Below are 25,920 nucleotides of genomic sequence, written 5' to 3'. Positions count from 1 at the left end.
CTTTAAATACATTTGCATCTGGAAAACAAGCAAAAAATACTAATGACGTACATCACTTTTTTTGCGGTGTGATCAAAGTGTTTGAAAAAGGAGCTTATTCAACACACATCAAGCTTTTTTTTTTGCACAACTACAAATGTTTTTTTTTTTTCAAATCTATATTTTCAGACTTTAAATGTTGCTAATACAAGTCATTGTTTGCTCCCTAGACATTTACATTTAGAGAATATATTGACGATTGTATTCCCTTTAATTTATGACTACAATTGTATTACCTTTGGTGCTTAAAATTATATTAAAAGTCTTAAATATACCTTCATGACAACACCTGCAGAATCTCTGCTGTTAATTGTTTACTCACCGTCAGGAGCGTCCTTCCTGATAAGCAAAGTTCTCTGGTTTGAACATATCACAGGAGGTGTAAGTGGTTGAGGAAAAAGTCCATTCTCGAAAGCTCCACAATCTCTAGGAAAGCTAGAGACACTCGGGGCACCATGCTCTCCTCGCGTTAATCATCTTCTCCTGTCACGCCCCAAGGGTTCGGAGAGGGTCTCAGTCGTCACTCTTCCCTCTTCCAAAAAAAAGATGAGAATATGCTGCTGGTTCCAGCCATGTCCTGCCGCCAATGTACTCCACAGCGTAAAAGTGAACACAGGAGCCTAGGATCTTGGCCACGTGGTGGGTGTAAATCCTGCAGGACCCTGAGGAAGGTGTACTCCCCTGCTGAAAGGAGAGCCCAGAGCGAGGCCAGCTCCGCTCGCGCGTACGTCCTCGTATCGTTCTCCTTCAGCTTTTGGCCCCATAGCGGGGCAACGTTCAAGTATCCAGTTCCGTCTCTCCAAGCCCAGAGAGTTCTTGATCTCCAGCGTGGCATAGAAGATGACATCCAGCGGCGAGAGCTCCTCCTGCGCCTCCCATTCCTCCGGCTGTATCCTGGTACTCCAGCAGAGCTAAAGCCTCATAGGAGGAGAAGTTCTCCAGCTTTGACTTGCGAACGAAGGCACCCAAAACACGCCAGCTGGCGGCCATGACCTTCTTGCCATTCCTCGTTAATAGACACAGGGTTTGTATTCCACACGACCGGACCCCGCAGAGGTCCTCGCAGAGGTCAACGTTCCTAACTCCCTGATAGATACGCTTAACCCTGAAAAACCAAAGACAATTTTTCCCATTCTAAGGACAAATGTGCACAGTGGTTTGGGTTTTCGGATTTTCTACAGCAGTGCACTTAGACCCCATTGTCCAACACCAACGGCCATCATATTATGTATGATGTTTTCCTTTTCACCCTTGCAAGATAGAAAATCACAAGTCAGAATTTGCATATTTTAAAGTCACTCACAGTTCGTGAGATTATTTCTTGCAGTAGTGAGTGACTAAATATCCTGGCAATTCTTGACTTTATTTCCTGCACAGTTATGAGTTTATATCTTGCAATTATGAGTTTATATCTTGCATTTTTGACTTCATTTTCTCTCGCAATTATGAGTTTATATCTTGCATTTTTGACTTCATTTTCTCGCAATTATGAGTTGATTCTCGCAATTTCTGACTTTATATCTCTCGCAAATCAGACTTTATATCTCTCGCAATTCTGACTTTATATCTTCCACAGTTATGAGTTTTTATCTTGCATTTTTGACCCTTTCAGTCTCGCAATTATGAGTTTATATCTCACAATTCTGACTATATTTCTCACAATTACGAGTTTATATCTCGCAATTCTGACTTTATATCTCGCAATTCTGACTTTATATCTCGCAATTATACAATTTATATCTCTCCGCAATTCTGACTTTATTTCTCTGACAAATTCTGACTTTGAGTTTATCTCTTGCAATTACGTGTTTATATCTCACAATTCTGACTTTATATCTCAGCAATTCTGACTTTATAATCTCGCACATTCGGATTTATTTCTCGCAATTACGAGTTTATATCACCAATTCTGACTTTATTTCTCGCAATTCGGACTGGAGTTTATATCTCGCAATTCTGACTTTATATCTCACAATTACGAGTTCTGACTCTGACTTTTCTCACAATTACGAGTTTATATCTCGCAATTCTGACTTTAATCCTCAAATTCTGACTATATTCTCACTTTACGATTTATATCCGCATTCCGAGGTTTATATCTCACAATTCTGACTTTATTTCTCGCAATTCTGACTTTTTTTCTCACAATTCTGACTTTTTTTCTCACAATTACGAGTTTATATCTAGCAATTCTGACTTTATTTCTCCAATTGTGAGTTATAATCTTGCAATTGCGAGTTTATATCCTCACATTCTGAACTAATTTCCTCACAGTTACAAGTTTATATTGTTGCAATTATGTGTTTTTAATCTTGCAATTCTGACTAATCTGTAATTTCTCCTAATTGTGAAGTGTTATATTGCAATTCTGTGAAAAAAGTCTAGACCTGCCAAGTTTATATTCACCACCATTGTAAGAAAAAGGGGGAGTACGAGTTGTGACCGACCCAGTCACAAAAATATTTTTTTTTTTTACTTGTATGGCATGCGCGGGGCACTGGTCTGCCATAGTTTTCAACATTGTGATTAGAATCAGCAATGGTTTCTGAGCAGCAAATCAGCATCTTAGAAATGATTTCTGAACATCTGTGGGACACTGAGAAGGACTGGAGGAATGATGCTGAAAAATTTAATTTCTAAAATTATATTAACCCAGAATACATTTGACTATAAAATTGCAATCATAATCAACAATATTACTGCTTTTTACCCTGTAGTTTGGGAATAGATACCAATTTTCCTAAAATACACTTTTTAATATGATCCTATTCTTTTAGTACAGCTCAGAATTTATATTATATTCACAGAATTTAGTTGAAAACATTTCAAGGCAATTATATGCAAGACAACGAGGTCCAAGTGTAGTTTTCAACTTCAACTTCCATAGTCTCGTGCGTTTAATTCTCTCTGCTATCACACTTATTGAATTGGTGGTCTATGTTGAGAAAAATTTGGGCAACCCATCCACCTGACATGCATATTTACCTGGCATGCAGTACATTCGACACATTTAATCTCGCCACAAAACAGTCCTACATAATCATTGTTATCACGTTGTTTCACCACACTAGCCCCGGTGTAACTCCTTGCATCTTTCCTCTTTACGCCTCTCCAATGAAAATGAGCGTAATTTACTGGTTGTGTGCCTGCAGTTTGCACATATATCTGTCAGTTCAGGGCTCCAGGGCTTTTCCGATTGATTTTGAGGTTCCACCCGAGATCACCATGCAAATCGTCTTCCTCTGTTCACCTTCCAAAGTAAACAGCTGTTATCTTGGACTCAGTCCGGCTCTGGTCCGGCTCCTACAGACTCTGCCATTGGCTTTTAGAATGTTTATCACATTATCATGTACATAAGGTTCGTGATGCTCTCCTCACACCCCATTATACTTGCGTGGTCCCCCTAAACAATAAAATAATAATCACACATTTTGTATAAACTTGGCTTAAAAAATGGCAGTAATAACACTAGATTTTTGCATTCTGCTGAAGCAATGTGAGCGGATGTCACATGCCAACATCAATGTGGATGTGGGAAGATGTTATTGATTAGAGGAGAGGACTCTATCTTTAGCTGGAAACAAATGCATGTGTTAGAAGTTAAAAAAAGTCATCATGCTGGGATTTGTTTCTACAAACATGCAGCTTAATTGGGCATCAATACGAGTTTCCGCCTTGTGGACTTTGGGAGTTGTTGTGGGGGTTGCGTGTGGATTAATGGTGATGTTTTTTTTTATATTATTTTAATAAATCAGCTTGTTTGGAAAAAGAAGAGGACTTGCTGTTCTCATTGATAACTACATATATTCTGGCTAATGCAATTCTAGCAAAATTGTGATGTTAAGTAGATTAATGTACTGAGTTGGAACTTAGTAGATCTATAACCCTCAATGAACATATCAGTAGGAAGCGTATTCGAAAGAGTCCACTATTCTCATTCGACATACATAATCACATACGAAGAAATCAATATATAGAATAAGTATATAATTTTACATTATTTATTCCCTTTCACAAACAAACAGTGTATTCAAAGAAAATTAAACCTAATCCATGCTTTGCGTTGCACAGAACAGAATTTTAACAAATAACGACTTATTGAAAAAAGTGATTTAGCCTCTCTTTAGAATTTAGCAGATTATATATAGCCATTTTTTTTTTTTCCCCCTAAATTCCTGATTGTGAACAAGTCATAAGACCAATGAGTCTGTTTGCATTGTGATCATAGTGCATTTAAAGCATCACAGACCATACTGAAGACAACTAAATCACTGTTACACTTTCTCTCGCAAACGACGCCCTATCTATATCTTTTGGTGTGGCGTGAGTGAGTGCGCCTACTAATACTCGCAGCATCAGGGTAATTACCGTGAATTCACTCCCAGCTGGTGGCTTTAACCATGAGAACATACTGGCATCTTCAGCGGTCTGTTCTCAGCTCGACTGAGGCTAAGAAAGAAAGAGCTTCCCTCCCTAGCAGACCCTCTCATGGCCTCGTCAACTGGTGTTTATGTGGGCCAAACACACATGTTTGAGCTCCTGTGGTCACTCCGAGGCTTCCTTGTTCTATGCTTGTGGGGAGCTAAATTTTTAGTGCCCGCTAAATTTCCCACCTATGTTTTCCTTTCCCATACTTTGCTTCAGATTGACACCAGCTCACTTTGCTGGTCAAACTTTCCTCACGGTGAGGCCCCATCCACTGTAGGTTTGTGTGTTCAGTATGCCAGCACCTCACTGTTTTTAGAGATTTGAGAAATGAATGGTGTGTATCCGGGAAAACTGGCGGAGTGAGACATCGCTCCGGAGCGGGAAAAGTGACCTCGTTTGTGTTGTAAAAATCCAGGGCTGTGTTTGTTATCTAGTGGTTGAGGATCACCAAAACTGGTTCATTTTTTTTCCTTCGGGTCAAGCACCAGAAGATTAATTGTTGGATTTGACAGTTCTCAGAACTTTTGGCTAACGTTCGCAAGTTTCTCTCAAAATTGATCAACCCCAATGTGTTTTCCAGTAACTCTGTGTGTTATTTCAAACTAGCTGGTCTTTAATCATGTTCCAAACCCTGAGACACAAACCTGTTGTATTTATACATCTTTCATAGGACATTTGCTTCTTCTAAACCGTTTTAACTGGACGTACATCTAGAGGTTTTTTTTAATGCTATTATTCATTTTACCTATTTCTACTAAGACGTAGATGTCAGGGAACCTTTCAAAAGTAAAGTTCCGATAATGTTAGCAGAATTCTAAAACATAGCAGTGTTCCCACATTTTTTAATCACAAGAATGCCAAGACAAAAAGAAACCAATTTTTTTTGTGCACATGTTTGAAGGTTTCTTAAACCTCATAAATAACTTTTTGAATAACTTATCAATTCATACTTCGGTTGTTTGGCACATCATTTCTGAGCTTCTAATCTGAATATAGTTAAATTCACTACAGTCCTATTCGATAGTGATTATCTTGTACATTATTATTTTAATTTTTTTTAAAGTTTCCAGGTGGTTGCATTGCTGACTATAATAATCTTAACATATTTAAGTAATTATTTTATTTTGGTTGTCATGGAAAACTCTACAAACCCGTGAATACTTTTTGGCTTAGGGACCTACATGCCATACTTTTAGTTTGGGTGGTCAGTGTGCGATCATTTATCCTGTCCGTGCTGTTGATAGTTCCATATTTACTCACTGTTTTGCATCAAGACATCACTAATTTCTATAGCTGTCATACTTAGAGCTGGTGATTGATAGCATTAAACCCTCTTACTAACTCATCCTGCACAGTTTGTGCGACCAGACATGATATGGATAACCGCAACCGTGATGTATTGCTGAAGGGAGGTGTGCTGTTACTAAGCAATTGCACTTCTTTTTTCATCAACACACATATATTTTATCAGAGCTGTAAAAAAAAAAGACAGAAAACCCACACTCGCACATTGCAATAAGGCACGAACTGCAGCCATATCTCGGGCGCCAGAAACTCACAGGCTCTTGAGAGTCCGCACCAGTCAGCCACGCACCACTCCAGCGCTGAGTGAGGACATGAATAAGAGGGCAAACCATATTTTCTGCTATGCTTCTTAGCAGGTAAAGGTACTGATTTACACATTAGCCCCTAGAGAATAGCAGTCTAGTTTCTATTCCATCTGGCCTGAGCGCAGGCCAGTCCCGGCCTGCCCAGAATACGCCCTGTCTGTATAGGCTGCTCCTGGGTCACATCCATCATTTTCACTTTACAAGCCACGCACCTAAAACTGGGATACCACCCTGAGACCCCGGGCATTGTCAGGCCGGATAACTCTCGTATGCCAATTAAACACATACAGTGGGCCCCAAACAGCTCAATTAAAAACAATTACATTTTATCTATAACACAATATATCTAAATCCTGGGAATCTGCCAAACAATGGAGGCTCAACTTACACTGCTCAAATCTAATTTCCTTGTAAACATTTTCAGAGCCATTTTAATCAGTGGTTTTTGGAGTGTATTAACGATGTTCAAAAGTTGGATCAGGTCTATTTGAATAAGTTTTAAGATTTGTAATCGGCAACGGGCTGCATTCCAATTGATCACAAAGTGACCGGTTTTCTTTCTAATACATGCTGTTCTTTTGACCTCATCGAAGAATCATGCAAAACACTCCTTACTAATACTAAAACACTATTACTAGAAATATCCTATATTTCTATATATAGAATCTATATATATCTATCTCTATATATATATATCTACTCTTGGTACAAGTTTTTACACAACTCATGAAGCAGTCCGACTGTTTTCAACATTGATAATAATCAGAACCAGTGTCTTGAGCATCAAAATCAGCATATATAGAATAATTTCTGAAGATCATGGACTGGCGACTGGAGTAATGATGCTGCACCCTCAGCTGTGATCACAGAAATCCTTATATTTTATTATACTATTCACATAGAAACACCCGATATGTTAATGTAATAAATATTTCCCAAACAATATTACAGTTTTTACTGTATTTTTTGGTCAAAACTAGCATGCCAGGTTTGGTGATCAGAATAGACTTTTGTAGCCCTTAATAGAAAGTAAATGCTGTAATTCTGCAAAATGAATATCTTGTTCTCTCCAACCCATCCCATTTCATATCTTAAACTATCCCACCTGCACCTCCTTATGAAGCATTAAACCTACTACAAAGACAATTAATGCTTTCACTGACAAGTCCATCATTTAGTCAGTGGGAAGCAATGGTCTACCACACCTCGCTCATGACCGACCAGTCTTGATGCTTAACACCTTCACTATGTAGTGAGCTGTATAAACACCGCATGAAACCGACTCGAGAGGCCTGCAGCAGCGCGCCTACTGAAAAAGAACACTTTCGAGTTGCCAACAACTTTTTTTCTATTTATACACATTTGGCTGTTTTGGTGCACAAGGTGACAGATGGCACCGCTGATTAAAAAACCGCTCTTGTGTAGGTCATATACGAGTATCTGCCCAAAATCTTCTCAAGCCACATGCTGCCCCCCTACTTCAACAGGTTATTGTGTGGCTGACCTCCACCATCTGCTCTGTTTTATTGCAATGCTGAGCCCTTTAGACAAAGCTCAACTGTTTAGGCGATTATTCAGATGTTGGTTACCATTCATCAATCTGAGAAGTAGAGGCTTTAGTTGTTTTTGCAGAGTACTGACATGATGGGGGCAAGGCACGTTTTCATACCCTACAACCTTCCAGGAATAACACAATACTCAAACTCTCAAGCTTATATATACAACTTATTTGGAAGTCGCGCTGGATAAAAGCTCTGCTAACCTTAATGAATGTAAGACCTAACTTTTGCCCTCCTATTGATTACTGTTTTCTCTCCTTGTAAAACAATGGATGGTACAGAATTCACAGAGAGGTGGTTTGAATGGCGAGGTGTGACATGGGCATGAGACGACAAAGAATGTCCAAATGATTACATGGAAAATCGACCAAGCAACACATCGACTGTAAACATGAAAATACTTACAAGTAGAAATGAACTAAGTAATAATTTTTATCGTAAAAAGTAATAAGAAGGAAAAATAGGGTAGCCGCAAACACACGGCCAGGAAAACTGTAAAAACCATGCCTAAAGGTGCGTAGATCTGATGTAAAAAGTACTCGTCATTCTGACTATATGGTTACGTTTTACATTTTATGTTACCGTGTTACCTTTTGGGCTGTGCAGGTTGAAAATGTTTTAGCAAAGGAGAATGGGTTATTAATCATCTATTTAAAGAAACTCACCACAAATTAAAATGCTTACATTAAAAAATGTTTGTGTGGAATTAACTCCTGTCCATAACTATCTGTCGAGTCCTTAGAAAGTGTTGAAACCTGAACCAAAATGTTCTCAGTAAACATCCTGAGAATTTCAAATGACTACGACCCCACAATTACAGCCAGCCACCTGTCTGTTTCACTTCATCCTCACTGCCAAAATGACATGCACCTCATCGTTAGTATCTCCAGCCCATTCATCAATTTGATTTCTGTCGGCGTGAAGCGGTTCGAATTCAGTATAATATGTTATCGTAGCCTGCTTAACTATTAAGAATTAGAGACTCTTTTGGGTCCTGATCCGTAGATATTATAGGAGCCAAAAATGTTACTTCACATCAGCATATTTTCACATTCATGACAGTTTAAAAAGATTTGCAGCAGTCAGAGTTACTGTCAAAAGTATGATATAGAATGAAATAGTGTGATAGAATTATTAATGTATGATATATGATATTATAGTATCATAAGAGATTCATATAATGTGTTGCGTGGTGTGTGTGTGTGTGTGTGTGTATATAATATATATATATATATTATATTAATCGGTGTGTGGTGGGTGTGTTGTGTGTGTGGTGTGGTTGGTGTTGTATCTTAATATATATATCTATATATATATATATACTGTAGATTCATTACTGTACGGTATCTAATGCATTCCATTGATATATTTATTGTACTACACAGGACATTTGAGGTTTTAGATTTAACTTAATTTTTTCTTAATTAACAAAATGTCAAATTACGATTGTTTTTTAAATAGCAGGTAACATTAACTTAAACATGAAATTTTAGTAGAAAGTAGAAACTTTTTGTTTACATTTCATAAAAACTAAAAAAACAACCTATTTTTTTTACCGTTCCCTTTTAGTGTTAATATTATTTATAAACTTGGTGAGCCTGCTTCCTGCCAACACATTCATTTTTAGTAATGATAGTTTGCGTGCAAAAACTTTCCCATATAATTGATGCCAGTAATCATCATTTCAATCCCCCTTTAAAGGCCACCAGGAATTTTTGCGGGCTCCCAATGTAGACAAAAAACAAAATGTTCTTCAGCACTCACGTTGACACATCACATAATCCAGTGGCTCTAAACAGAGCTTTAGGTTTCCCCGAGAGGAACAAAGCTTAAGCCTTTAATGGGGAGGCGCGTTTCTGCTGGTACCCATGATTCAATGCTTGACTGAATAATCCGATGAAATTCTTTGTGTGTCTTTTGGTGGAAGATTCATCAAAATCCCCTGAGATAGAGCTACAACTGTGACATGACAGCTGATTTGCTGATTGTATTGAATTATATTTTGAAAAATGTGCCAAGTGATTTGTGTTAGTTCTGTGGGACAATTTGACGTTTAAAGCAAAAATATACAGACGAACGTGTTTTTCGTTTTGCACTGGTCAGTTTGAGATTTAAATCATTTTGCTTCTTCTAGTGCAAAACTGGTGAAAAGAGCATCCAAAATACAATTTACAGTGTTTATTTTATTATATATTTATCTATTTCGTGTCTATTCTAATTATAATAGTTAACTTGAAGGCTTTGAGTTTATTCCAGAGCAATGTACATACAGACAACATTAAGAGTTATTTTGTTGTTGTTTTGTTAAAAGTAGTTTAAAAGGGATACATTAGCTGAGATGATCCAGTTTTTTTTTTTTTTTGTTTTTTTTTTTGGTAAAAGCCTTAGGTAGTCACATAAGTGAAATGGCACTGAAAAAAAGTCCATAGTCTGTGTCAGTATTGTAGAGGGTATGAAGCAGCTCACAGAGAAAAACCAGCAGTTTTTCGCCGGTCAGCGTGAATGAATCTATTCATCACCAAGCAAAACCTGCTTGCAAAAACATCTCACTTAATATTTCAAATTCTCAATCAAATTCTATAACCATTTAAATTCCTGTTGAAATTATTAGATTTTGCCAGCAAAAATTTACTAAACAATGATAAATCTGACCTCACTTTTATTCTTTAGGTCTGTTACACCAGGACGATGACTTTAACAATACAATAAAGATATAGTTTTAAAAATCATTTCAAATTTCCACTCAACTATAACCAAGTGGAACAATATAGCGGAATCACTTGCAAATATTTTTTTTTGTCAGCTGATAAGATAACCTGCTTTAAAAGCGTGAGTATTTAAAAGGGGCAGAGGACAAAAAAACGGCAGTGAACGATGTTTTACATTGGTGTGACGCTAATATAATTATCATATGTTGTAACGTAAGAGGCATAGCTTTACCTTTAAAGGATAGTTTTACCAAAATTACAAACCTGTATATTTTCCTTCTAGGAACACGTAAAAAACAAAAAAAAAAAAAAAACTATTTTGTCGTCACAAAACTCGTGATAATTTGGAACAACATGAGAGTGAGAAAAAATTCATAGGGATCTTATTTTTTTAGCTGACTAACCTTCTGCGGTCTGCTACCAATTTTATTTTTTATTTATTTTTTATTGCCCCATGACATGAATGACTTATTTTAGTTGATAATGGTCTATTTAATATTTTTGTATTGTTAAATGGGATTTCAGGTACGAAATTAATTTAGAATAGTTATTAGCCATCATTATTTATTGCCTTTTGATCATAGACCCTTAAAAGAATTTTCAATCTTAAGAAGTGCTTTGGAGCACAGATAACATTTGTTATCTTTATAAATAAACCACATGGCAGAAAAAAAAAAAAAACTTGAAACTTGAAAACCTGATTTTTGTGTATTCCCATAGTTAGTGCCAAAACCATGTTTCGTACCATTCTGATGAAGTAAAAAAAAAAAAAAAATTGGGTGGAAAAAAAAAACTAAAGTGTAAAATTTCAAAATTACTGAACAGCCAAGGTGCACCAGAGGGTTAACGACATTTTTGAATATTAGTATTAGACTACCTGCGAATGTATCGTGGACTGCGTTGAAACCATAATCCTCGACTGGATAGTCATCTGAGATGTTCTCAGAATTTCAGCAGTTGATGATTTTGTTCTTTCGTATCCTTTTCGAGATTATAAAGTAAGTGGCCGTAGGGGACGCGTGCAGGGGGGAGAAAGGCTCATCTTGCTGTTCCTGCCTTCACCCTGGTTTCCCTGTCCTCCGGAATGAGCTCCACGAGCAGATCCTGTAGCTTGTTTTCTCACGCCACATATTCTTGGCGTCCCCCCGCCGTCTTTCTGCAGCCGCACGTCTGCACGGCCCGCGGCAGCTCCACCTGCAGGGGTGAGCCCCGCTTTAGCACCGAGCAGCGTGGGAGAAACCAAGGCCTGAAGATCTCTCACAGATCCACCTGCAGGAGACAGAACGAGAGAAGCATGCAGCCTATCGACCCCAAAGGAAAAGCATGCGTAGGGATGAGGTAAAGTGGCCATTAGCGCCATCCTGGTCTCGTTTCAGTCATCTCTCCAGAGCAATCATCATCCATCTTCGTCTATTTGCGTAACCGTTTTGAAAGCAGGGTCTCCTTGACCCAGGCGGCCTAACATTACAAAGCCTCATTGTTCTTAATGGCAGCCCTACAATGGGAAGGAGAGGTCACCAAGGTTGCGTTAAGTATCGGGAACGGAGAGAATGGGCTCTGTCTCACCACCTGGGCCCGGACCGTCGTCTGTTGCTTGTTCTCCTTAAGGGACTGGCACTGACAGCAGTTATGACTACCAACAAACCTCACGACAGATGAAAGACGTTTCGTGCTGCCCAAAGTATCTTAGGAGAACTGAAACCCTGCATACTGTAATTGTGGCGGCAATCTGGAAAACCCCAGTATTTATATTTTCTCTAATTCATTGCAATAGTATTTTCATAACTTTGCTCCCCGAGTTGTACGTATGCTTAACCTTTTTTTTCACTAATGGTGAGGCAAAATTAAAAGGTAATTGCGACGTATTTCACTATTCCCAAGTCTTGATTTCTCCTCAGAATTTATATAAACTTAGAATTCTGGGGCTAAAAAGAGGTAAACTTTTGACATATCAAAACTGCAAGAAAAAGAACTGTTAAAAAGAGTTAAAAAGTAGCAAATAAACTTAATGGTTGTAGCATTCATAAAAATAGTTACATGATACTCTGTTTATGGTCATCTGTCTCGATTATTTCATTGCAATAGTAAAAAAATTTTGTAACTTTTTTTTTTTCCCCCGAATGTGGCCACAGCTCTGTTTTTATGGAAGCTTGTCCAACACAGAACTTTTATTTTGCCAATTTCTGAGTTTACAGTATATCTCACCCTCGACTTTTTTTTTTTTTTTCAGAATTGTCAAGATATAAAATCGGATTGTAAGTTTAAATTTTTTTCAGTGTCATTATTGTTAAACAACAAACAATTATCTTTTATATATATTTTTTTCCTTTCTGATACAAAAAAAACCCACATATTTTTTCTAAAAAATTTAAATTTTAAAAAAAAAATATCATATCTTGTTTATCTTTTTTTTCTTCTTCTTTTTTCCCTCGCAGTATAACTTAAGTGGTATAGTCACAATTTTTTTTGTCATTTTCACTCTTCCCTCGGCATTCTAACTTAAGTGGTAATATCCAACAATTTTTGTGTCATTTTCACTCGGGGTGGCTTATTTTATTTTTAATGTAATATAAAGATTTTGAAAATGTTTATCTTGAATCAATAAAACTAAACAGCCGCTGGTGAACCTGCCAGTGATGGTGTTTGTTCTCACATGCGGGCAGTCTAGAAACATCTGATATGTGCTATGTTTTTTAAAAAGTCATGTGAACAACCTCTCAGAAAAATTTAAAAAAATTGGAATTGTTGGTTTGCAGTTTGAATAAACATTTTTTTTTAAGAACGATTTTTACACAAACTTCTATCTAGTCTCAGATGAGCTGTAAGGCCCTGTTGCGTTGACCGTAGCGACACTGATGATGCTCTGTACTCGCAATGCTTAATATAGGAGCTCCCGTATTCTAAACCCTGTTACCCGCCGCATTGTGTTTTGGAGCAGTAATTACAGCGCTATCTGATTCCCTTCACGTTAAGCATGAACTATGAACATTCCGCGTCATTTTTCTTGCAGTGTTTTACAGCTGAAGATGTTGTCTCTCCGATATTTTCCTGGTATTCCTTTGGTGACATCTTTTTTTCCAAAACCAACGTTATTTTTTTTTTTTTTTCACTTCAGCACCTTATCACTATAATGGCTAACCATATCACCCGCCAATAAAGATTCTGCGACTGCTAAAATATAGAAAAATAAAAATTACGAAATTTTGCGAATAATTAATGTCCTCCTCACCTGACGGTTCTGTTGGGTTGCGTTTCGGCCCACATCTGTTGTTTAAGCTTTATCGACACTTAGAAATGCATTCGAGAAGTTGCAGTCATTGTTCGCTGGTGCAGTTCTGCGCAAGATGTCTCTCCTTTTGGGCTCAAAAAAAGCCATGTCCCACTCTTAGCCACGCACCTGACCAGTGAAAAAACAAAATAATAATCATATATATTAAATATATATATATACACACACCACCAAGCGGGGTCACATAAAATCTTGGTATTGAAATCTAATTAAAATCTAGAAATAAAAAACAAGAAAGAAGAGGCTGCAGAAAAATAACAATTAAAGAAATATATATGCTGCCTTATTTTTTTTTTAGGACTCTAATCAACTAAGAGACATTTCGCTACAAATTGACAGCGTCTTTGTATAGGTCAGATGTTCCTGCTTACATTGTAAAAATCAAGATATAAGACTTATACTCCAGTATTAGATGAAACTGAAATTATAATACATTGATTTGAAGCAAAAATATATTAAATGATGAAATAGTTTTCAGATCTAGATAATACTGTATACAAATCCTCTGTGGTCAGCTCTTAGACGAATAAGATGCCGTAGCATTGACACAGGCTGTTCTTCTGGTTGCCTCTGCTGACTTTTGTTCTATCTGAATATTAAGAATAATTGTGAATGAAATGAACAATTCTTCTACCTACCAGGACAGGACAGTCGTTGATATGGCCAAAGTGTTTACACAGCCATCAGACTAGCAGAAAATCTTCAAAATCTTAAACGCATGTTTACGAAAATGGCATATGGTTTATCTGGCATTTGATTGATGGGCATTCATATGAGCAACCACAAGCCTGCATGATGTCAGGTGTTTTTAGCAGTGTGTAGAAAAAACCCAGAAAACCCTCATTTATCTCAATCTCATCGTCTCGCTGGACACAAATTCGATTTGAGTATGTCTACAGACTCTAAAATATAACCGGTTCCAACCGATGTTGATGTCATAATATTTTAAGTTCACATTATATTGTATCTTGCTGTATAATACTTGGCTTGATTTGATGAACTCCACGTTATAATAATTATATCATAAAACCCTATCACTCCATAATTCCATAATCAATCTAAAACCTGGATATTATGGGACCCTACAAGCCCCAGAGCAGCAGATTTATAATGAAATCTGGAAAATGGAATTTCGCTCATTAATTGTACTATTCCTATAATACTTGACTATAAAACAGGACTGCAGAATAATCTAAAACTAATCTTATTATTACAATAACAATCTATCTGATACTGGAAAGAACATTGTTGAATATGTTATCATATTTAATGTATTTAATAAGATTTGCCTTTAATTTAACTACATTCACATTGCAATAAACTGTGAACCACTTGCATTTACTTCCTTCTTAAAATCGGTTTCATCACTATCATATTTTTCTGATTAAATAAAATTGATATGCGGAATCATTTAAGGTAGATCCACCCTGAATTAGTTTTGCCATTATTTTCATGGACTATCAGCATTGTTTTACCAACTGGTTAATCAGGTGCCGAAAAGTGATGAAATGCGCACGTTAAGCAAATAAAGATGAACAGTAATGATGTCGATAAACAAGTTTCACAATTGCTACAAAATGATGGTTTTCTTTCTCGTAAGTACGGTTAAATTGTGGCTAATACACAGTTTTGGAGGAGAAATGTTGCATTACTTCGTCTAAGAGCATACACTTTTCCTGGTGCTATGAAGTAAGAAATCGGTCTACTCTCACAATAAAATTGAACTTCCTCTGCTACATGCCACAATAAGAGCCAATCAATAATATTTGATTAATAATACCTCCTATGGTTGAGTGGGCAGTTTTGAAGCCGTTTGGATTTTCATGATACTGATGTGCGCTGTTGCAGGGTTTCTGCGGGTCAAACGTCTTAATTTTGTCCCTTCTAACAATTTAAGGCTTAAAAAGTCATAACTGCATTCAAGGAACAATCACTCTCCTCAGTTTTCAATACATCTTGTTTTCAAATACAAATATCTAAAATCCTTAAATCTTGTTGTTTCCTGAATAACAAAATCAAGTGATTTATGACTTAACACACTAAAAACTGTCGATACTGTTTAAAAACAAACTTTTATTCCATTTGAATATATAGATTTTTCTGAGCCCATGATGTTTGTGTCTTGTTTTTAATCACACTCAGTTCCATTTTGTTCAATGTTTCTCAAAAACAAACTTCGATCTTGTGTCATTTGTTTCTCAAGTAATATATCTTGATTGAAGAATCTTTAAACATTTGCACTGGAAAACAAGCAAAAAATAGCTAATGACGTACAGTCACTTTTTTGCGGATGTGATCAAAGTTGTTTGAAAAGGAAGCTATTCACGCCTCAAAGCTTTTTCCACCACGAAATGTTTTTTTTTTTTTAAACTTATTTTCAGACTTTTCAAATGGTGCAATACAGTCAGTGTTGAGCGTGGGCCCTAGGACATTTCAGTTTAGAGAATATATTGACGTATTGTATTCCCCGGTCCATTTATGGACTACAATTGTATTACTTGGTCTTAAAATTATATTAAAAGTCTTAAATAGTACCTGGGCCGGAAGAAACCCTGCGTCAATCCCATGCTGTTACTGGTGTTTTAGCCCTCACCGTCAGGTCCCTTCCTGATAGCAAGTTCTCTAGTGGGGGTTGAATAGTCACAGAGTGTGTCAATTGGTGAGAAAGTCTTTTTTCTCGAAATGCTCCACCCAGCTTCTAGGAAGCTCAGAGCCACGTCGGGCACACAACCATGTCTCTACAGCGGTTATCATCTTCTCCTCTGTCCGCCCCCAGGTTTCGGAGAGGGCTCAGCGTCCAGCTCTTCCGATAAAATATGGTGGGTCCCAGACGCATGTCCGGCCGCCAATACTCCACAGCGTAAACAGTGACCACGGGAGCTAGATGCTTGGCCACGTGGTGGTTGGTAAATCTGCAGGACCCACAGAAAAGGTGTAGGTTCCTCCTGTCTGACGTAGAGCCCAAGCGTAGGGTGTCAAAGACATCCGTCTGCTCGCGATACGTCCGCTACGGTCTCTCCTTCAGCTCTTTGGCCCCATAAGCGGGCAGACCGCAATGTTAGTTCGCCGTCCTCATCAAGCCCAAGAGTTCTTGACTCGTCAGCGTGGTCATGAAGAATGACATCCAGCGGCGAGAGCTCCTCCTCGCCTCCCTTCCCCCGCTGTATCCTGGTACTCCAGCTGAGCACAGCCGTACTAGAGAGATTCTCCAGCTTTGACTGATAACGATAGGCCCCCACGCCAGCTGGCGGCCATGACCTGTGCCATTCTCTGTATAGAACAGCGTTTGTATTCCACAACGACCGTGACCACGCAGAGGTCCTCGCAAGGTCCTCCGTCAGAACTCCCTGCTGATACCGTCAACACTGAAACAAATACTTTTTTCCCATTAGAAGACAAATTGTGCACAGTGGTTGTTGTTTCGGCTCTATCACAGGACTTAGACGCCCAGTTGTCAAAACACCAAGCTCATATATGTAGATTTTTCTTTTCACAATTTCAAGATAGAAGACTCACAAGTCAGAATTGCATCATTTTTAAAGTCCTCACATGTTATGATAATTATTTCGTTGCAGTAGGGAGTTGCTATATAATCTGGGCAGATTCTGTACTTTATAGTCTCAACGTTCATGAGTTTTTTATATCTGCAATTATGGTTTATATCTTCATTTTGACTTCATTTCTCAGCAATTATGAGTTTTATAATCTTGCTTTTTTGACTTCCATTTTTTCTTCCGCAATGATGAGTTTATATCTCGGGCAATTCTGTCTTAGTTTCTCTCGCAGCAATTCTGAAACTTTATATCGCGCAATTCTGACTTTTTATTTCTCACAGTTATGATTTATATCTTGCATTTTTGGCTTCAATTTCTCTGCAAGTATGAGTTTATATCTCCATCTGACTATATTTCTCACAATTACGATTATATCTCGGCAATTCTGACTTTATATCCGCAATTCGGACTTTATATCTCGGCAATTTCTGTCTGGCCTTTATATCTCGCAATTCTACTTTATTCCGCAATTACGAGTTTAGTGATCTCACACTTCTGACTTTCTTTCCCTCAATGTGAGTTTTATACTCTTGCAATTGCGAGTATATCTCACATTCTGCCTATAATTTCTCACAATTACGAGTTTATATCTCGCAATGTCTGACTTTAATCTCTCGCAATTCTGACTTATTTCTCGCAATTACGAGTTTATACGTCACAATTCTGACTTATTTCTCGCATTCTGACTTTTTTTCTCACAATCTGACTTTTTTTTCTCACATTACGAGTTTTATAATCTAGCAATGCTGACTGTAGTTCTCCTAATTGTTATTTTATATCTGCAATTGCGAGTTTTTATAATCATCACAAAATCTGACTGATATTTCTCAGCAATTACGAGTTTTATATTCTCGCAATTCTACTTTATAATTCTCACCTTCTGACTTTTATTTCTCCGCAATCTGACTGTTTTTCTCGCAATTTCCTGACTTTGTTTCTCACAATTAATTACGATTTTATATCTAATCAATTCTGACGTGTTATTTGCTCCGAATTGTGAGTTTACATATCTTGCAATTCAGCGAGTTTATATCGTCACAATTCTGCCTATATTGTCTCACAATTACAAGTTTACATATTTTGCAATTATGTTTTTTATATCTTGCAGATTCTGACTTAATTTCTCCAATTGGAGTTGATATTGCAATTCTGTGAAAAAAAGTGAGAACTTCAGTTTATAATAGATCACACAAGTTGTACGAAAAAGTACAGATTAGTGACCGAACAGTCAAAAATATTTTTTTTTTTTTACTTTATGTCAATGGCGGAGACTGGGGCTTCCTAGGTTTCAACACCCATGATTATACTCAAATTGTTCTTGAGCCATCAAATCAGCATATTAGAAAAATGATTTCTGACGATCATGTTCACTGCAGACTGAGTACGTTATGCTGAAAAGTTAATTTTAAAAATATATAGTAAGAACGAAATTGCGAAATGTTGACTTTTGTAAATTGAAATCATTTCACAATATTACTACGCTTTTTACTGTAAGATTTGGGAAATAATGACAAATTTCATAACAATTAAAATTTGTAATCATGATCACTTATTCTTTTAGTACAGGCGCAGAATTATGATTATATTGCGACGAATTTATGTTGAACATTAAAGCAAGTTAATTTGCAAGTTCAAGGATCAGTTTCACTTCCATAGTCCTCTGTTTTTATTCTGTCTCATATCACACTTATTGAATAATTGTGTGCTATGTTTAAAATGGCACTACTGCCGTACACTGGTGGACAGCAGATTTTACTGGCATGCCGTAAAATTCACGAGCTCGATTTATCCTCGCAAAACAGTTCTATATCATTTATGCACGTTGTTGAAACAGCCCCGTTTTTTACTCTTGCTCTTTCCTCTTTAAAAAAAACCCTCTCATGAAAATGACTAGATTACTGTTGTTGGCTGCATTTGCACTATCTTATGTCAGTTCAGGGGCTGCGCCAGGGCGTTCGGATGATTTAGAAGTTTCCAGCAGAGATCAACACTGCAAATCGTCCTGTCTGTCAACCTTCCAGATAAAGCAGCTGTTATCTGTACTCATCCTGCTCTGGTCCGTCTCCTACAGAATGTCTGCAGTTGGCTTTAGAATGTTATCATTATCCAAGCATAAGTGGTTCGGGTGGATGCTCTCCCCATTACGCTGTGCGTTGTCCCCTACAATAAAATAAGATAGAATGCGGGAAACATGTATAACTTGTGGCTAAAATGGCAGTGAATGACACTAGATTTTTATTGGCATTCTCCGGAGGCATGTGAGCGAATGTCCTACTGCCAAGCATCATGTGATGTGGAAGTGTTTTGTTTAGAGTAAAAGGACTCATCAGTTTAGCTGGAGCAATGGTGTTGAAGTTGAAAATGGTTCCTCAATGATAGGGATTTGTTTTATTACAAACATGCAGCTTATGGCACATAAGAGTTCCTTGATGCGGGGGGAGAGGTGGTGGGGGTTTGCTTTGGATATTGTGATGTTTTTATCAGCTGTTTGGACTCTCACATTCTGAAATAGTCCTTTACAACAGTGTATTAAATTACCATCATGTGCCCTTTTGAAAGTTGAATTTAGCATTTTCCTAATTCTATTGGATCATGCATTTAAGCAATCACGACCAGACGGAAGACAACCTAAATCACTGTAACACTTTCTCCTCCAAAGACGCATATTTACTGAGGTGTGATGGTGATTGATTATAATAATGCCGCTAGTATTACCTGAATTACTCCCATCTGTGGCTTACCATGACAACATACTTGAATATCAGCGGTCCTGTTTAGCAGCTCGTGACGAGTCTAAAGATGAAAAGCTTCCTCCCTACAGACCCTCTCAGGGGCCTCTCACTGTGTTATGTGGGGCCAAACACACATGTTGAAGAGGCTCTGATGGTCACTGTCCGAGGCTTCGTGTTCTGGCGTGTGGATCTAAATTTTTAGTGAGCCAAGACTAAATTTCCCACATAATGGTTTTAATTCCCGACTTTGCTTCAGATGGGACACAGCCGCACCACGGTATGCATTTTAAAGACTTTTCCCATCTGTGAGGCCAAATTCCCCTGTATGTTGTGTGTGTTCAGTAATTTGGAAGCGCACACTCCCTGGTTTAGAGATTTGAGAAATGAATGTTGTCGGCGGAAAACTGAGGAAGTGAGACTCGGCTCGGAGAAAGGTCTCGTTTGTTGATGACAAGATCAGGGCTGTGTTTGTTATCTATGGTTAGGATCCCAAAAACTGGTCTATGTGTTTGTCCCTTCGGGTAGGGGTGAGATACGTCGTGTTGCTCAGACGAGATATGAATGGTTGGTGTTGGATTGACAAGGGGATTCTCGGAACTTTGTACGTAACGTCTCCGGCAGGGATGTCTCGCTCAAGAATGATTCAACTAAATGTGTTCAACAGGTAACTGCGTGTGGTTTGTAATTTCAAAACATTATCTGGGTTTTATCCATGTTCCAAAACATTAGCAAAAAGGGTGAGATTATACTATTTAAACCATAGGAAACTGTATGATTTCTCTACTATACGGTACAGGGTAAACTGTGAGCGGTACATCTAAGCAGAGGGTTGGTATTTTTGTTAAGTATATTATTATTTTAAAATATACTAGACCGTAGATGTTCAGGAACATTCAAAAGAAGTCCCATAATTTTGCAGAGGTGAAATTCCTAAAAATAGAATGTTCCAACATTTTTTATAAAGAATGACAAAAACACAAAGAACAAAAGGTTTTTTTTTTTTGACATGTGTCGAAGGTTTTATAAAAACATCAGAAATAACTTTTTTGAATAACGTATAAAACATACATTCGGTTGGTTTGGCGAGCATGCCGTGGTCTGGTTGCGTTTAATCTAGATATATTAAATTCCACTAAGTCATATTCGATAGTGATTATCTTTACATTATGGTGATTTTTTTTTTTTTTTAAGTTTTGGTTGCAATTGCGGAATAGAAGTAATCTGAACATATTTAAGTAAATTATTTTATTATTTGTTGTCAGGGAAAATCTACAACCACCAGTGAATACTTTTGGCTTAGTGGGCATACATCATATAATCTATTTTGAGTTTGGCGGGTGTCAGTGTGCTCATTGTATCCTTGTCGGTGCTGGATGATAGTTACATATTTAGCACGTTTGCAGCAGAGGGGGGGCATCACTAATACTGATAGCGTCTACCTTAGTGGAGTTGGTGATTTTATAAGGAGGCCAGATCATATAAACCCTCTTATGCTAAGCATTCATCCGTGGGTCACAGTTGGTTGTGACAGACAGGTGAGTAATAGTAGTTACGCGCAACCGGTGTGTATTTCTGATAGGAGGTAATGAGATGAGAGAGTGTGGACTGTTACTAAAGCATGCACTTCCAGTTTTTCACAACACACCTATATTGTTTCCGACTTGGTAAAAAAAAAAAACAGAAAACGCCACACTCGCACATTGAAGAAGGGATATACTGAGGCCATATTCTAGGGAGCAGAAACTAAAGTGGCTCTTGAAGAGTCGCACCAGGAGGCAATAGCAGCGAACTCCAGGCGCTGTGTGATGAAACATGAAATAAGAAAGGGGAAAAAGCAAATATTTTTCTTAGGCTTTCTGAGCATGTAAGGTAATGATAAACCTACCCCGTAGAGAATAACAGTCTTATTGTCTATTGCATCTGGCCTAGTAGGGTCGTGCAGGCCAGGTCCCAGCCTGCCAAGCAATGTCTGTATAAGGAAGGTCTGCGAGCTGCTGGTCACTCCATCATTTTCACTGTACCAAGAAACTGCCACTATGTCGGAAACTTGGATAACAAACGGAAAAGGTCACGCTATTGTCTGCCGGGTGTGTGAGCGTGCGCGGTATGCCAATCAACAACAACATGAGGGAGGTGAGCGCCCCCAAAAAGCTCAATTAAAAACATTACATTTTTTATATAACAAAATATTAACTCACGGGATCGCAAAACAATGATGCTCAAATACATGCTCAAATAGATATTTCTTGTAAATTTTTTCAGAGCTTTTAATGTTGAGTCAGGTAAAGGGGAATTTATGGATACTAAGTTTGTACGATTTTGTAAATCGGAGCAAAGGAGATGCAGTAGAAGTGAATCAAGAAATAGATGTGCTCCGAAGCTGGAGGTGTATATTACTGAATAAATGCTGTGCTTTATGACCTCATCGAAGAATTTCCATGAAAAAAAAAAATACAATTAAGTTTATATAATAAGTTGAAGTATGTGATGTCGTTCTGTCATCATATTGAATTCTAATCTATGAACGGAATATATATATATAGTATCATATAGTTATATATATGATATATAAATTGCACAGGGTGTGTTAGCCTATGGGAGTCGGTAAACAATACACAGACTACGACTGTTTTCACATTGATACTAATCAAAAAGTTTCTTAGCAGCAACTCACATAATAATACTTTCTGAGATATGTGACCTGATACTGGAGTATGATGCTGAAATAAGCGTGCTGGAGTGCGTGCTGGTATGAATCATTATATTTTATTATGCTATTCACCATAGTATGAAAACAAAAATGTCTGTGGTTAGTGAAATTGGTAATAATAAGTCACAATATACAGTTTTTTACTGTTATTTATTGTACAATACATGGCAGGAGTGGTGACAAGCAATAAGACTTTTGTAGCCGCTTATCTAAAGTATATGCTGTAAATTTATGGATTTCCAATGAAGAGGGGGATTAACTATGTGGTCATCGAGATCAAACCAGACAAATGACAGATTTCAGATACTTGAAACTATCAAAACTGGGACACGATCTGAAGCAGTAAAACCACCGTACACAAAACATTTGAAGGATACATTGAAGAGTCCATGAAACATGTCCATCATGGTCAGTGGACTGTGTCTACACAACCGCAGATGGAAAGCACTCATCTGGAGCTTAGCCTTCAGACATATACAGTGTGGGAGACGTAAGCTGCGGCCCCTAAAGAGAAACACGGCACTCGGGAGAGAAGCCTGAGCAGCACTGTCGCGCCACGGAAAGAACACTCATGCCAACAAATTCTATAACCATCCTGGTTGTGAGCACAGTGACGAGTGTGATGGCAACCGTGATAAAGGCGTGTGATTTAAAAAAAGCTCTTGTGAGATATTCAAAGAGGATATCTGGCCCAAAAGTTACTCAGCCACCTGCTGCCCAAAACGTATAAACAGTTTTATAGTGTGAACATCCCCACTCGGGACCGGGTTAATTTGCAATGCGGAGCCCTGAAAAGCTAAACTGTTAGGAGATTATCAGATGTTTTTTAAATGCATCAACGAGAAGTAGAGCTTTAGTGTTTGGAAGATGTACTGAATGATGGGCAAGGATCACGTTTTCATTAACGTAAAACACCGCCAGATAAACAAAAGTCAAACCTCTAAGCTTTATATTACACTTATGTGGAAGTCGCAGGATCGTAGATAGAATATCGTGCTAAATGTAAGTGCCTGCATGAACTAAATTGTTGCCACCCGGATTTGGATAGGCCGGTGTTTTCTCTGGTGCCGTGTGGCAATGACAGATGCGGTGATGGTTCAGATTAGAATGAAGAGGTGTTTGGAATGCATGGATTGAAATGGGAATAGAAAAAAAGAAATTCACAAATAAGTACAATAGAATGACAAGAACACTCGGGATTAACACTGAAAATGTTGAAAGATAGAAAAAAAATCAAACTAAAAACAATATTTATTGTAAAAAGTGGTACTAAGAAGAAAAAATGAAGAGTACAGCAAACCACACGTCCGAAAACTGTAGACATGCTCAGGTGCGGAGATCTTGATGGTGCGGAGCTTCATATCTTCTAAGATTTTACCGTTTTTTACAATTATGTGTACAGTGTACCTTTTGGCGGTGCAGGTTGAAAATGTGTTTTTTCGCAAAGCGAATGGGTTATTATCAGCTATTAAAGAATCCCACAAAATAACATGATTAAATAAAAATATGTTGTGTGGAATTAACGTCCTTGTTCCATAACTCTCTGTAGACAGCCTTGAAGTGTGAAACCTCGAACCAAATGTTTCTCATTAAACCTCCCTTAGAATTTCAAATTGACTACGACCCCAACAATACACAGCCACTCTGTTATTTTCACTTCATCCTAACTGCCAACATGACATGCACCCCATAGTTAGTATCTCCGACCCAGTCATCATTGTATCGGGTCCCTGGCTTGGCAGCTGTGTGATCCATATAAATATTTATCTTAGCCTGCTTATAAATATTAAGACTTATGACACTTGTTGTGTCCTGATGTATGTCTTACAGGCGCTCAAAAAATGTCATTCCCGTCAGCATAGATTTCACAGTTCATGACAGTGATAACACAAGGTTGGGCAGCAGTACAAGTTGCTGTCAAAAGTGTGCGTGATATAGAAATGAAATGTTTGATAGCATTATAACTTGATGATATATATATATATAATATATACATATATGGTTTGCGGGTGTGTGTGTGTTGTGTGGGTTTATGTCTAATATTCTAGTATATATATATATTGTTTGTGTGTGTGTGTGGTGTGTTGTGGTGGTGTGGTGTGTATAAGAATATACTATATCTATAGTATATATTCTGATACAGTTTAATGTCTGTATAATCATTGCATATATATATTATTGACTACACCATGACTTTGGATGTTTAGATTTACTTAAGTTTTTTAATTAAAAAATCAAATTACTTTTTTTTAATACAGTCACATTAAATTAAACATGAAATTTTGTAGAAAAGTAGAAAGTTTTGTTTACATTTCTAAAAACTAAAAAAACAAACTTTTTTTTACAGTTTCACATGTTCGTGTTAATATTAGTTATAAACTTGGTGAGCCTGCTCCTGACCACACATTCAGTTTAGGTAATGATAGTTGCGTGCAAAACTTTCCCATTAATTGATGCCAGTATCATATTTCAATCCCCCTTTAAGAGCCACCGGACTTTGCGCTCCCAATGTGTGACAAAAAACAAAATGTTCTTTCAGCACTCACGTGTGGCATGCACATAATCCAGGTGGCTCTAAACGAGCTTAAGTTTCCCCCGAGGACAAGCTTAAGCCTTTAATGGAGTGCGCGTTTCTGCTGGTCCCATGATTCAATCCTTGAACTGTATATATCCGATGAATTCTTTGTGTGTCTTTTGGTGGAATAATTCGCAAAATCCCTTCTGAGGTAGCGCTAACAACTGCGACATGACAGCTGAGATTGCTTATTGTATTATGAATTAATATTTTTAACAATGTGCAATTGTATTGTTGTTTAAAGTTCTGTAGGCATTTGAAGTTTAAAGCAAAATAACTACAGACATAACCGGTGTTTTGCGTGCCTGGTAGTGGTTGAGATTTAAATATCTATTTTGCTTCTAGTTCAAAACTGGTTGAATAGAGAAAGGCATCCACATCACATTTACAGTTGTTTAGTTTAGTGAAAGTTATTTATTTATTTATCTAGTTTTGTGGCTAATGTATAATAGTTAACTTAAAGGCTGTGAGTGTGGTAACACTTTCAGAAGCATGTTACATAGCAGCAAACTTAAGAGTTTATTTTGTGTGTGTTGTTGGTGTATTTAAAAAGATAGTTTGTTTTTCTTTTAAATTTCCAAGCTTTAGTTTATGTTTGAAGAATTACATAAAAGGTTTGAGGTAACTAAATAACTAATAAAAAGTAATAGATTGTTTATATTTTATTTCAGTTAGCATTTTAGTCTTGGGGTTAATATAACAGACACTAGTGTTAC

General features: G+C 37.4%; 1 pseudogene; it reads right to left on the bottom strand.

Moving 5' to 3' along the window:
• LOC122135445 overlaps nucleotides 1-25,920 on the bottom strand; it is a 42,322-nt pseudogene that overhangs the window by 4,780 nt on the left and 11,622 nt on the right.

Source organism: Cyprinus carpio, chromosome A24 (genome assembly GCF_018340385.1).
Source record: "Cyprinus carpio isolate SPL01 chromosome A24, ASM1834038v1, whole genome shotgun sequence".
Taxonomy (NCBI): Eukaryota; Metazoa; Chordata; class Actinopteri; order Cypriniformes; family Cyprinidae; genus Cyprinus; species Cyprinus carpio.
The sequence above is the reverse complement of the archived record's forward strand: the minus strand, read 5'-3'. Positions and strand labels throughout refer to the sequence as shown.